At 39.9% G+C, this 14721-nt stretch overlaps 1 protein-coding gene across 1 annotated transcript in view; it reads right to left on the minus strand.

Moving 5' to 3' along the window:
• The window catches only part of BZW2 (basic leucine zipper and W2 domains 2), a 60713-nt gene that overhangs the window by 41033 nt on the left and 4959 nt on the right, over positions 1–14721 (minus strand). The gene's annotated exons all lie outside the window — the stretch shown is intronic.

Genomic DNA, 14721 nt, shown 5'->3' on the forward strand with positions numbered 1-14721 from the left:
ATGGCAAACCATGATATCACAGGATCTTCTAAAGCGCTGTAGGATCCAAGCCTCCCTTCACAGCAGAGCTCAAAAGTCTTTTTTCCCCACTTAGCTGTCTTAGTGGCAGAGGAACAGGAGGTGCTTTACAAGTTAATTAAGCAGATAATCTAGCAGTCAAGAGGGATAAGCACCAGCCCAGCCTCTAGCCAGTGACCAGCTAGATTTGACTTATTTATCTGGTTTGTCTTTCTGACCTTCAAGTTACCTGTAGGAGACTGATCTATAATATATAATATTTGCCCAGGTATTTTTGACTGGTTTTATGCTTGGCCCCTACACCTTATGCCTTGTTCTGGGTCTAAAAAATGTTCATTTCAACTGACATCGAGAGGAGCCCATGAGGTTTGGAAAGAAAGCGTCAAGCAAGCCACACAGCAGATAAGAGTTAATCCTCCTGTCACAGCTCTTTCAGAGCACAAACATCGGGCCAGGATTGACACAGCCCACTTCCCTAATGACCACACAGAGGCCTTGGGGGCAATAAAATGAATGACACCTGACCTTCAACGGAGCTGTACTGCTACAGTTTCCCAGTTGCTCTAAAAGATATAAATGCATATGCTAAGTTTCTAGCACTAGATTTCTCCTTTCCTTTGATGCACTGTCTTTTTAAACTGCAAAAAGAGTTGCATGCACCTGAAGCTTGACTACCAGATATTAAAATTGTTCCATGTGAATACAAAATACGCCCCTTAAGACAGCTGGGAAGAAGACTTTTTTAAAAGCAGTTAGACTCACCACTTGTGGCAGGTTTAATGACTAGAGGTTCAGTGCAACAGAAGAGACTGTTGAATAGTTAATTACTAGGAACACAGGATCTGCCTTCTTCTATATTTAGCTTTAAATACACTGCACTCTATGCTTGAGTCAGGGTCAGGCTTTATAAGGCACTCCCTCAAGCACTGGCCCAGGGAGACCACAGGCACTTTCATCAAGAAACTGCAGCATGAGCCAGAACAAAACCAACCCAGTGATCTATATGACAGCCCAGGATGTATCTGTACTGCAAATGACACCAGCTACTGCAGATGAGATTTTAAAGTGCTGATGCCACCACAACAGGTGCCTGGACAATAGTTTAAAATTTACAAAAGTGAATGTAATGCAAAAACGTGTTTTTTGGGGTTTTTTTGTTTTGTTTTCTTTTTTTTTCTTTTTTTTTTTTTTAATCAAGAACACACTGACAACAGCACAAAAGTGATGGCTGAAGGTTGTAGACTCAGGATGGCAGCATATAAGCTCACACAGCACATTTGATTGCATGGCAGTGCAGCCTGCCTCTCAGATGTCATGCAGCTATAAAGCCTTGAGATCATGAAAGACCTTGAACTATTACATATATTCTCCATTTTGAAAGGTACAGGATCTGGGTAGATCAAAGGCAAATTTTGAAATGCCAGCTAGAGAAGTCATAATGGTTTCAGAAGAGTAAAGATCTTAACGATGGGTATGGGTAGGAAGGAATAGCCTCAAAAAGAAAATCCAAACCACCAGTCAAACTTCTATCTTTCAGCCCAACATCCTCCAGGATTCATAGGAACTGCCAGCAGGAAAGAGAGCAAGAGATGCAGAAATGATAGCTCTTTAGCACACTCCTTTCACAGACCACTCCTCTACAGAAGATGGGACAGGCTCAGCAATAGATGCTTTACTCTTGATTCTCCCTTTAGGATCCAGAAAACTTGTTGTAGAGGTTCAAACTTCATAGCCAAACACTTTTTATAAGCAGGTAAGTCAGAAGCTGGGCTGGGCTGACTCAAGCAGAAGATGTCAAGAGAGCAGTATAGAACCAGGCACCACACCCCAGAATGGGATAATTTTCCATACAAACCACAAAATGTCTAAGGCTGCTGCTAACTAATTTGCAGCTAAAAATTCATCAGCAAAATAAAAAAAATGCATGACGTAAAACAGTTTCCCAAGTTCCACTCCCACTCTTGTTAACAGGCTTCTACAAGACAGATTGATACTTAAAAAAATACGTAAGTTGAGTTGGTACATTCCCTGAAACTGCTTGAAGTCCACAAGTTCAGCTTTCTTTACAGCTGCTTCTCATTTACGTGCTAAAGACCCTAAATAGTTAAATAACACTGAGGGACATCTACACTTGTAGATATCTATACATATATGATATAGCAGTTTCTATAATCAACCAATCCTTCTCACACAATTAATAAAAATTATAACATTTCATTAATAAAGCCAGCATTAATTAATAAAATTAATTTATAAAACCAGGAAGAGATGAAGTAAAAGTTACTTCAGAGCCTCAGCAAATTTGAACTTGCTTTGCAATTTAGAAAAATGCAGTCTTTTAGCCATACCACAGAGAAATTCTTATGATGATTAATTCCTAAATTATTTAAAGCCTTGATAAGGCTGAAGTTTCTGCCAAGCTAAAATACTGGAAACATTTTTTTCTTGGAAACATATTGCCCAAAATGAAAAAAAAAAAAATACTGAAAATGTTTATCCAAACCAATACTATTTTTCTAAGCATCATTTTACACTTCTTCTAACAGAAAGCTCAGAATCATCTGAGATTCTTCAAACATTAACATGCTCACGATGAATTCAAGAACAGTTGCTTCACAGCAGCAAAACTCCACTGCCCTAGTTACAGAGCAAGGGAAATCAATGCCAGACGACATCAAAAAAAGAACAACCGTTTAATAAAACTCCCTACCAAGATTCTATGGCTCTATGTACGCAGGGCACTAAGAACAGCAAGGGAGCCCACGGGGGCAGGTGGCGACCCTTTGGGCAGCCGACTGGTGGGCTCCAGTGGCACTGCTCCATGGCATGCTGTCGCTTCATCAATGCAACCGCACCGATGGTGTTTGATTGACAAGGGTGCTGGAGAGAGCTGCCAGAGCACCACCAACACAGCACCACCAGCTTTCACAGGAACAGATGCTTGGCAGGAATTATTTCCATCTCCTTCCCTTGCTCAGACATCATGCAAGACAGGAGCACTTATCACAAAGTCAAATAAAATAAAAGCATAGATGGGGAGAGTTTCTATGAAGGAAAAACCCCAACCCACATAAAGTCAATCTTTTTTCCACCCCCAAGAAGTGGAATATCCAGGATGTTAAAAGGCTTTACTGGATCTTCTTCATCCAGCAAGTTACTAGGCATTTTCATCCTCTCACTGTTACAGTTCCTGGCTTAGGAGGGTTTTCCTCTTCTTTCAGCAGCAAGCCAAGGAGTTAGATTAAAAGCAAATTCCTGAACTTGAGCAGCACGGAAGAAGAGCTGTCCTTGCACTTCTGATGGAGAGGAAACACGACAGCACACAGTCAGCAGCTGTCTCCGCTCCCTGGGAAGGCAGCAGGCAGCTAGCTTACGAGCTAACAAAATCTGTAGGTGGAAAACTCATAAATCATTACCAGTACAGAGGAACAGAGCAACGTAAGGGGACGACAGAGCGGATGCAATGCAGCCGCTGGTTCTCGCCAAATCCTCATCACGCTTCCCACTTTCCACTGTCCACCCAGACACTGAGTCCCTGCAGGGACTCTCGCAGCTCCTCCTTTTCCACAGGCACTTCCCAACACCTGGGTGCAGCGAGCTACTGTAGCACAACAGGTGCTACAGCATTCACTGCCACGACAGCTGTAAAGCATTTTCTGCTTTAACACAGTTTTCACACCCTCGTAAGGCTATGAAATCCACCTCAGCTGCTGACATTTCCCAGGTTTGGTCAGCATGAAGGAAAAGCGCTTTAGTTGCACATCCGAGGCAATACGATGGCTAGCCCACAACATGAAGAGCGGCAGCAACACTACCTTCCAACTGATGAAGCTCACTTTGATACTGTTGAAAAATAAGGAAACAAGCAGCTTTATCTGCTACTTCCTGGGGTCCCAAGTGCTGAGGACAGGACCAGAGTAGCGCTAAGAAGCCACCTTTCCTCTCTCCTTCACTCCACATCTGGGGACCCAGCAACACCAAGCCCCTACGCTCAGCGAGACATGTTGGGTTTTCTTTATGCAGGTTGACTCATGCTATTTGATCACCATTTTCCTACTGTTGCCCTCCGTTCCTAAAACATATTTTTTTTATTTCAAGTGACTAATAACCTGGAGGTCTGGAACTTCAACCATGGTACAAATCAGCAGGAAGGGCAGTGCTGGCAGGTAGAAGGTTTATCTTGCCGTTTTGCCCACAGAGGCCACCAGCAGAGTTACAATGTTTATGAAACCCTTATCCCAAAGGTCCTACACATTACAAACAGTAAAGCCAGAGCCAGGCTGTCACCACATTAAAATCCCCTCACTGATTTTATTGCACCAACGACCGCAATGGCAACATGCAGGGACTAAACAGTCACATAACTACATGCAGGGTAAATACAATCAACCTCATGTTTTAATATTTAATGAAAAAAGGATACTGCTAATCCACATGTATATTGCTGAAAAATACATCTTCTGTTATGGATTAATTTTGCTTACAGCACATGAAGCAACTAGATACCAACCTTTGATTTCATACTTGGAAGCATGCCCTAGCCACCAGGGCTATCGTGTAGTATCTCAAGATAGTGTTATAGCAGGTTTTCGACACACACCAAATGCCCTGTCTTTCCCAAAAGAGCCTTCCAGAAGCTCTTAAGGCACTTAATCTTTTGGTTTTTGTGGGGCTTTTTTAATCACAGGACAGTGTTTTTTCACAGTAAAGAGTAAGTGTGCACTCTAATAAAAGGACTTGTGCTTTGTTAGTATGCCTAGTGGGGGAGAAAACAGAGATGAAACAAGTGGAATTGGTTTCATTCTGCAGCAAGTACAAATACCGAAAGAGAATGAAACTTACCACACATTAAAGAAAAAATAAAAAATGCAAGATTCTCCAGCCAAGAGTTGTGCATGCAACCTGTGAGTAGTTATCCAGCTGAGAAATAAGTAGGCACAGAAAAAAAAAAAATCGAGAAGACAAACTCACCAAAATTTGCACCATAAATCTCATCACCTAACTGCTAAACTGGGATACACAGGAAGATGTTTCTTGAAAAACAGCCAAAAAAAATGACTGCCACAATTTAACATACAATGATGCACTGCATTAGAGAGCCAGCTCACTAGAGGTATTTCAGGAAAGCAGGTGCTTCTTAGGTCAATAACCAAGAATTTCTACAGAAGCAGCTCAGCTGAATAACAAGGTAAAAAACAAGACAGAAACCTCCCACAACCAAAGCACTCCAGATGCACTTCATAAGGTCAAGAGAACTGTCAATTGAACCGAGGCAATGGACTTCTCTGTCTCATAATCCACAACCATATGAAAAATGCATGAATCATGGCACAGTCAGTAGAAAAAAAAAAACAAACAAAAACGACCAGAGAATAAAATTCTTAATCATTGACAGGTGAAAATACAAGTCAAGAAAATGAAATCATACACTTGGGTTGACACACACAGAAAGTTATCTTTCAGTAACAAGATTTCTTTCAGCAACTAAGAGGAAGAATTAGATATAATTCTTCAAGGACAAGGTATTAGTGGGAGCTTTTCTCAGACTGTTGAGAGATCTCTTAAGCTGCTGTGCTCCTAACTGGAGTACTCTGAGATAATGGAGACAGTGTATTGCTACAGATCAGTTCATACCCAATTAACATTCATTTTAAGGTGATGGTTAGTCATCCAACTCCAAGCTTGCATGCCTTGCCAGCAGGAAAACCTCTCAGAAAAAGAAGGGGGCAAAAAGGATCGGCAGAGATCAGGGTCAGGCAAACTTAGAAAACAAGCAGAAGACAATACTGTCTCTCTCAGCAATCACCATAAGAGATGATGTTGCTAAAGGAAAAATGTATGTCAGAGAGAGTTGTACTAGACACTGTCCACAGCACACTTGGAAGAAATCATTAATGGAGTTACTTTATAGGGTCCCCCTGAACCAGGTCTCCAATAAACCACTAAATGCAAATAATTAGGAAGAAAATATATAAAAAAAATTACCAGAAAGGCTTCATTTCTAGCAATGAAGTCCATCAGACACAAGACAACTAAAGAACAGCTCAGTAATGAAGGCCAGTGCAGGAAGAGCAGCTTTCTCATGTAGAGTACCACTCCTCTGCTCAAGTCCACCCTGCTTCTCTTTTTTTAATGTATCAGCCCACTGGAAGTTTTTAGTATTGACCCTACTCATACAAATTAAATATCACAACAATAAAATCAGAAGATGTGCCGCTTCCATTTTTCTTGCTGTCTCAAAGCTCTGAGCAGCAGCAAAAGCACAGGAGATCACCAATGTCTCCAGGATACAGCGCTGCACCATTTGAAAACCCATCAAATGTCTTCAAAATTACAAGGGCTAAGCTTAAAAATAAAACAATAAATACAAAGTGTGCATTCTTCAGAAAGTAATGCCTCCCAGTTGCTAACAGTTTATTATTTCGGGAACTAAATACAGTAATCGTAGGAGGGATGTATTAATAGCCAGCAACTCCTACACACTTGCAAGTGCTGAAGGCCTTGGCTTTAATAAAATGACAACTGCTGTAAGCAGTAAAGTAAATTTTAACTTAGAACTCCCTAATTATTTCTTCAAAGCATGTGCAAGGGAAAGGAGTTCACTGAGTTAACGTGTAGCTTTTTACCTGCAGGACAGTGAATCAGCTTCCAGATACCTGAATTCTGGTATTTCTGACTAAAATGCAATGGTACAAAGAGCCAGCAGTGGAAACACACAACCCTTTGCACCATGTCGACTATTCCAAACATACCAGCTAACACTGATTATGCCGTTAGCAGCATTCACTTGCACAGAAAAGGAGTCCATAACTGATTTGTATCACTCTGCATCCCAAAAGCAGTCCCATGTCCCCTGCAGCTGCTTCCTCCTCCTCAGAGCAGGTTGAACATTTTGACAGAACGCACTAGTTTTGGTGAACAAATTCATGGAGTGGGGGATAAAAGTAGTCAACATTTGGATCGCTTTAACCTGCAAATGGTTATTTTCTAGGCAGTGATGGATACAATTCCTCTCAGGTCAAGCTGAGATAATTCTATGGCAATAGATATTGATTCATATCCACAAGTTGGGCATTGAAAAAAACACCAGTGTATGGCATGGGGTGCCTACACAATCAACTACTAACCCATGTGAGTCAGAAAAATAGCTACAGACTGAACATGCAGCAAGGGGGCACACACTTTCTATCCTACCCACAGCTTGGCAGCTCACATACCAGCACTTTCAGCCTGACTTCAGAAAGGCATTTCTTCACCTCTGTGCAGAAGCCTGAAAACTCTTAGAGGAATTCATGAAAGACGAGGCTATCAAGGGCTATTAAACACAAGGCTGGCACAACCTTCTAAGCCAAAAATTGCTGTATGACAAGAGCATGAAAGAAAGAAAGAAATGTAGCACTCCATATATCTATATCCTCCCTCCTGCCCCCTTTTTTTTTATACCTACCCAACTCTACAGGCTGCTTTCAGAAACCAGACTCTGAACCAAAGGCAAATTTCTCCCAGTAAGTCAAGCTTTTGTATCAAGTCAGGTAACTTACAGGTATTGTGTATCCCATATGTAGCTCCTCCTCACTCTTTATTTCAAGAAAGGCTGTCTCTTAAATCCACAAATGCGCAAGACAAGCATTACTCACCCATGACAGCATACTCCACTTGGGACTACTATGACAACAGCACTGAGAGCTGGGTGGCACTTCAGTAAAGCCAGGTGAGGGGAAGTAAACAAAAAACCCAGGAGGACTGACCTGGGTCAGCATGTTCTATTACTAATTTTGTAGGAGGACTTTAGGTTGCTTCATTTAAGATGAGAGAAAAGATTCAACTAGTCTTCAGTGATGAAAACAAAAAGCCTTGAGCCAATCTGTGTTGTGAATATTGTGATTCCACCCACATATTTCTTCCCAGTGCCTGGGGATGCTCAGCATCGTGATGGTGAGCATACTGTAGGGACTGGTAATAGAAATCACATTGGTATTGTGATTGAACTGTGTATTGCAATTGCTTTACTTTGTTATGTGTAACTTACATTTGTACTGTGTTTTCAGTACATTTTGTATCACTCTGCTAAATCAGAAATCCCATGTAACATCAACTATCTTCAGATAAGTAAATGAGATACTAAACATCACATCCTCTGTGTGTGGAACATCTAAGAAGCTGGTCAGACAGTACTGGACTCAGACACTATTCACACATCAGAACAAACTGGGAGATCAGTCTCTGTTTGGTAACCAAAAAGATCAAATGCTAAGCAATCATGTATGGCAAAGTTTCCTCTATTTTGATATACCATGCACGGACACAGTCACAGAAGTGCTCAAAACACCATGGTTTCTCTCAATTTCAACAGTTCAGCTTCCTTTTTCTTAATCTTCTTCCATGCTGCATCTGAACATAAACGACATTAAATGAAACACTTATCTGAAAATGCCTAAAACCAAGAATATGTCTTTGCTGGTAATCCAGATTCAGGAGACTTTGAAGTCCATCAAACGAACCCAAAGAATTCATAGTCTATCTATAAAGCATTGCAAGCAATGGCTATTATGAATGCTATGAATGCATCTCTGTAGTTGTGCTCCTCAAAGATATATTTATAAGCAATTTTGATCATAATTGCAATCAGATGAAAACTCAGTTCTCAAAAATACATTTATGTACACAGGTGGCCAGAATCTCAGAATTAAGAAACATTGCCATGAAAGGAAGTCAAATAAAGCAGCAATATAAATCACCCGAGCTAGAAAAAATAGAGTAATTAGCCTGTTGCTTCACTAATCTGTATCTATTTTCCAGTATCAGCATCATGTGCTAACAGCATAATCACATTACAAAAAGCTAAAAGTTATTGAGTGAGAGACATCTGTTTCACCCAGATGTAGACCAGAGCAGGTATATACTATTTTACCCCACTCCATCCGAGAGGCAGCAGATCCCACCTGCAGGCAGTACCATTTAGACTGCAGCAGTTCCTGAAATACTTCGTGCCCATGAACTGGAAATGGAAGCACGGACAGCTGTCAGTCAGCTCAGTTCAATGCAAAAAATGACAATTTAATTGATGCCTATTGGTTGTGAGGACTACTACCTATTTAACGGTCGATCATTTTAGGAGGTAATCAGGTAAGCCAAAACCTGTATCCACTTTTCTTGACCAAAAGACCAAGTGTCAGAACCCAAAAATGGGATGCATGTGACCTAACTTTAAAAATTAACAACAGACACCTAAGTCTGACCCTGCGATTCTTGCTTCTTTCTACCATCAATGGAGAAACATAAACTCTTCCAGAAAATAGCTTATCTAAAATACTCTGCTTGCCTATTTTAGGTGAGATCTTAGAGAGTCTCTTGTGAACAGCTTCACAGCTTCAGTTTTAGGCACTTTTTAGATATTTGAACTAGATCAAACTTCCTCCAGCAGTTTCTACAACAGAAATTCACACCTGCAGACTGGCAATCTGTGTGAAAGTCTATATCTCAGTGACACCTAAAAACATCTCAGGCAGCGTTAAGAGTTTAATTATGCATCCAAAATTAACAATAGGACAATTACTAATGGTGTATTATTCATTCTATAGTTAATTCAGTAGACCTGCTTATTTATCTTTCTGAAATGATTCATAGAATTTCCATTGTTGGCTGAGAAGTTTCAAAATCCAGCATACCACAAATATGCTGAGAGAATAGGCTCAGCATCACACCACAACCACCCACCCACACCCAACCCAGTTTCTGAAGCCAAGCATTACTGCAGGAGTTAGGATTTCCAACTGGAATAGGTTTAATATCCTTTTAAATGGGCATAAAACATCACTATGCCAGCCAGCCTGGCTTCCTTCAGCAGAAGCAGCATACATCCGCTTTGCGGTTGTCTGGGTTGTATCAATGTCAGCTTTGACACTATTGATAGGGAAATCTATTTTCTTGTTTACAGCATCATGGTTCATGCACTGGAAAGACCAATATCAGCAATCTACTTCTGCAGATAACCTAATAAAGATTCCACGGGATGTGTATCTGTAGGTGTGTCATACATGTGTACATACAAGAGAGTAAGAATGCCAGTAAAAGCTACATTAGATTTCTACAGCTCACTTCCTATGAGAATGCAAGATACGAAGAATTTGAAAGGTTTACTAATGAGACAGATAAAGATTTTTTTTTTTTTCTGGACTGAGAAAACACAATGAAAGGCTTGGCTCGTTTCTCAAGGACTTCAAAAAGACATGCCAGTAAACCTAGGGCTCTTGAATGTGGATGTAGAAAAAGATTCTACAAAATACATTGACTTTCAGTGAAAAAGGGGCATACACCTTCCAGTGCTACACCTTCTGTTCTTTTAAAAGAAACAGAAGCTCTTCAATAGCCAAAAACCTGTTAACAGCAACTGCATCTATCATCCAATGAGGAAAATTTTTTTTAAAATAAATAATTATTTCTAATTTTAAGAAGTGAACTGATGCTAAATCCCAAAACACAGATTTGTTCAGTCATGGATACAGCCAAACTCTCAATGAACTGACTGTGAAAGCCCATGCAAACCAAGGCATTTGCATTCTCACTCGAGCGCTGCTTTGCCTTAGTTTGATATGCTCTGTAGAGTTGAAGAACTAGAAAACCTAGCATATGTTCTTTGCTAATAGAACATAAAATGCAAAGGTAGCATTAGTGCCAACCTAAATGTATTTTTTTTTTAAATCTAAAAGAAAAGAAAGCAAATATTCAACATGACTCTCAATCAGGGCCTTTGCCATAGGTGGAAATTTTCCTCTGTTGTTGACCACACTGCAATAACAAGAGCTGGTATTTCAGATTAAGAATACGTTGATATGAACCTTTATTAACCAACTGTTGAGAACACTAATTAAAGTAGCTATTCAGTAATCTAATAACCTAGTTATTAGCAGGAACCAAGTAATTTGTACAGGGATTACAAAAAACAAGTAACAAAGATGTTGAAAAAGAATAAATGGGGAACATCTTGGTCTACACTAGGAAGACAGTGCCCTTTTCCCCATCACTGACACAGTGTTCTCCCTCAGCTTCAAAAGATTTTTGTGTGTTGTCTCTTCATACCATAACACTGTTTTTGCAGTGCTGATACCTACCAGGTCAGACTGAAAAGGTCAACAACTGTTTAAACTGACAAGACAAAGGAAAATGAGGAAAGAATCACGCCTTCCTATACCCAAGAAAAAAAAACAAGTCAGGGTGAGCATTAAGCTAGCCCTAGCATCAAACAGGCTACCCATAAAATGCTTTGGCTTCAGGGAGCTGTGGACCACTGCTTACAGATGAAAGTTCAAGAATCGCACAACTTCATCACAGAAGAGACCTGATAGCCTTGATGATTTAGGAGTGTAGGTCACAAAACAACCAGTCCATTATTATAACGAAGGATCTTGGAGGTACAACAGCAATGCAAATAAATTGACATACTAATGGCACATTGGGAAGAAGGCACTTTTCAGCACACACCAATAAATGTTTTAACAGGCAACAATTGAAAATACAAAGCCCTTCTCTTGGCTCCTTTGGAAAAGTAAATTATGAGTATGTTTTCATTTCTCTAACTCAGGGAAAATTCTTTTAAAAGTTCTGCAAAACAAGGTAGCCAAACTCAAAACCTGGCAAAAGACCTCGTCCACATACTTGGGCACAGGAGAAGCAGATGCTTCCCTGTGCTGGGAAGGGAGCCGAGACTGATGCACAGGACAATGAATCTCAAGGGCAGAGCCAAGGATTCAGGCAGCCCTGGGGACATGCTGACTGGGGCCTCTTTTTGCAACAAAATGTAGGGGAACAAAAAAACACATCGGACAGAATATTCAACAGCACAACACTGGGCTTCTGTAGCACTGGCTGATGATTTGGGGATCCTCAGGCCTCGGTCACAGGAAACCATGCATTAAGATAATATAGTCAAAGCAGACCTAAGACAGAAAAGAGACTTAACAGCACAGGCTTCAGGAGCAACCTTAGAGAGGTGCAGAGACACAGGACAAAACCAGCAACAAGACTCTAACCAAACTCATATCGATATTGGCACATACAGAGAAGGTTGTAGATTGAAAGGAAACTCATCATCTCCTCCTCTTTCTAAAGGGTTGACATCTCCTTAAGCATTTCAAACAAATAACATACTTTATTTTTCTAATTTTATATCGCTTGAGGCATGAAGTGATAGTGAAAATAAATGACAAGTCCCATGTCTGTTAATGCTCAGTAACATGTTCGTAAGATTTCACCTCTGTGCCTGATCATAGAAAAATGACTAACGTGTAACTTGAATGCACTGAATGAATTTTCCCTTTTAAAATCATTTCTAGAGAAGTTGAGGATTTCATTCATGGAAACAAAACCTAAAATGAAAGGATCACTTAAGCTTGCAAATTACAAACTGTTGAACTGCTTAGACTTCTTTTTCTGCATGAAAAGAAAACACATTTAAGGAAAACACATTAAACTGGTTATTACAATGAACTACAACCCCAAATCCATATTTGTTTTGTCTGCAGTAGTTGAAGGAGTTGTAGAAGGGTGTAACTCGTTAGGATTCAAGACATCACAGGAGATGCTTCCTTCCTGTGTCCCTGACCAACCTCTCTGTACCAGACTTCATCTAGCATTTTTCTTGTCTGACCTGTCTGTCCTCAATTCTAATTTTCACCAGAGGTAATCCATCCTTCTTACAGACTGACTAAAAGCAATAATCTTTGTCCGCTACTGAGAGTCTGCAATAACTGCTAGGAATCTCTGTAATAAACTTCTCCATCTGACCTAAAAATAACTCTGATCTGGCAGAGCAAATTCTTACACAGGACTCCAAAACATGCCTATGTATGAAGTACTCAATGAATTTTAAAATTCCTACAGAAAACTCTATAGTTTCTGTACTAGGAAAAAACACATTTCTAATTTCAAAAGCAACTAACAGCTCTTATAGACAAAGTTCCTATTACAGTAGGAATTACTATGGATTTACTTCCTGGAAATATTTTCCTGACTTCTGGGAGCTTAAAAACCAAAACACATAACTTGACAAAAGATTTTTTTTTTTTTTTTTACGGCACATGTGAGGAAGTTCTTTCTTAAAACATACTTAGTAATAGAAGCATATGTAAAGATGGGGTGGGAACAAGACTCAACAACAGGAAAAAAAGGACTCTTACCATGAGTATCAGCCATTACCCAGGTTTCAGCTTCCATACTGACTCCTGACCAGCTTACCTCTTAACTACTTTCCCTTTGCCTAGGAACTAAGCACCTCCTAGTTTTGCAGTCTGATCTACATGAGCTGTCACTTGCACCTATCCAACCCCATTGCAAAACTGTGAACCAAGTTGAAAAGTTTACCAGCAATGTTACAAATAGATGATTTCCCGTTATTGTGCTTGCACTATACAACCACACTTCACAGAAGACCAAAGTTGTTAAACTCTGAAACTCAAGTGTTTCGTTCTGCTCTCAGCTTTACAGCACATAAGAATCTTGAAGAGCACTATGGTGACATAAATATGGCCACTTCACCACTGTACCTATCTTTTTGGTCACTGCACTGACTCTCTATTTTGCTTTTTATTTTGACTTTTGCACTCTCTTAGAGAATCTACAGCTGGATTTAAGAAGCACAGTGTGGCAAGTTCAAAAGGGTTTTCAGGCATGGCAGAATATTACTGCACTCTACAGACTTCTCTCTAGGGAGATGCAATGGATTTTTTCCATTTGTCAATCTTCCTCTCATACACCAGCATTATCTCTGACCGATCTCTGAGTATTTTAGTTATCTTTGAACAGATAATTACTATTTTAAATTAACAAGTACAGCTGCAATTGAGGAGAGGACTCATTTAATCGACAACAGATCATTTGGAAAAAGAAACAATATCAGAAATCAAATCCATAGTTTAATGGGCAACCATGGCAGCTCACAGGTGAAGTTTATTGCACATGAAGTATCCAAATGGAATTACTTTACCTGTAGACTCGGCAGTGAGACAGATATAGGCCTATTGCCCTATGTGCAACACAGACACAAGAATTGTTGAATCTAAACAGGAGGAATGAGGACAGAAAATAAGCTGAGGAGTAAAAGATGATGTCTCTTAAAGCAATCTGAACTTAATAGCACATATCCATTCAACACAATCTTATTCCTCTGTCCTAAACAGTCACCCTAAGCCTGCAAACAGGTACATATATCTGCAGATGACTGTAAGCAGAGTTTAAATAAACTTGTCTTAGGTTAAAAAAATTAGTCACAAATTAGATATATTTAACCCAACTGCCTCCACCATTTTTCACCAGATAAAAGGTTTAATTGTCACTAACTGCTGCTGACACTCTCAGGATCTCTATTTTTCCCAGTATCACACTCACTATTCCCAAAAGGTGATGCAGGATTTATAGGTGCTGAAAAGTTTTTCAGCGTTCTTCTACATGGAGATGTATTTCCCTTGCAGCTTTATGTAACTTTATTTACTTCACATCTCTGAAGCTTTGAATTTATTTTAGCAACACCTGTCTGAAAAGCCATTGCAAATCAACTCTTACAGAAGCTGTGCTAATGCACAATTGGGTTATTTCCACCACTTACAAAGCTTAAATGGAAAGAACTTTGCCTTGCAAGGGTGCTCTGACACATATTGCTCCACAGTCACTAAACTCATCTCGGTCCTTTATCAGCAAAAAGCTGCCTGT

This window comes from Strix uralensis, chromosome 1 (genome assembly GCF_047716275.1).
Source record: "Strix uralensis isolate ZFMK-TIS-50842 chromosome 1, bStrUra1, whole genome shotgun sequence".
Lineage (NCBI taxonomy): Eukaryota > Metazoa > Chordata > Aves > Strigiformes > Strigidae > Strix > Strix uralensis.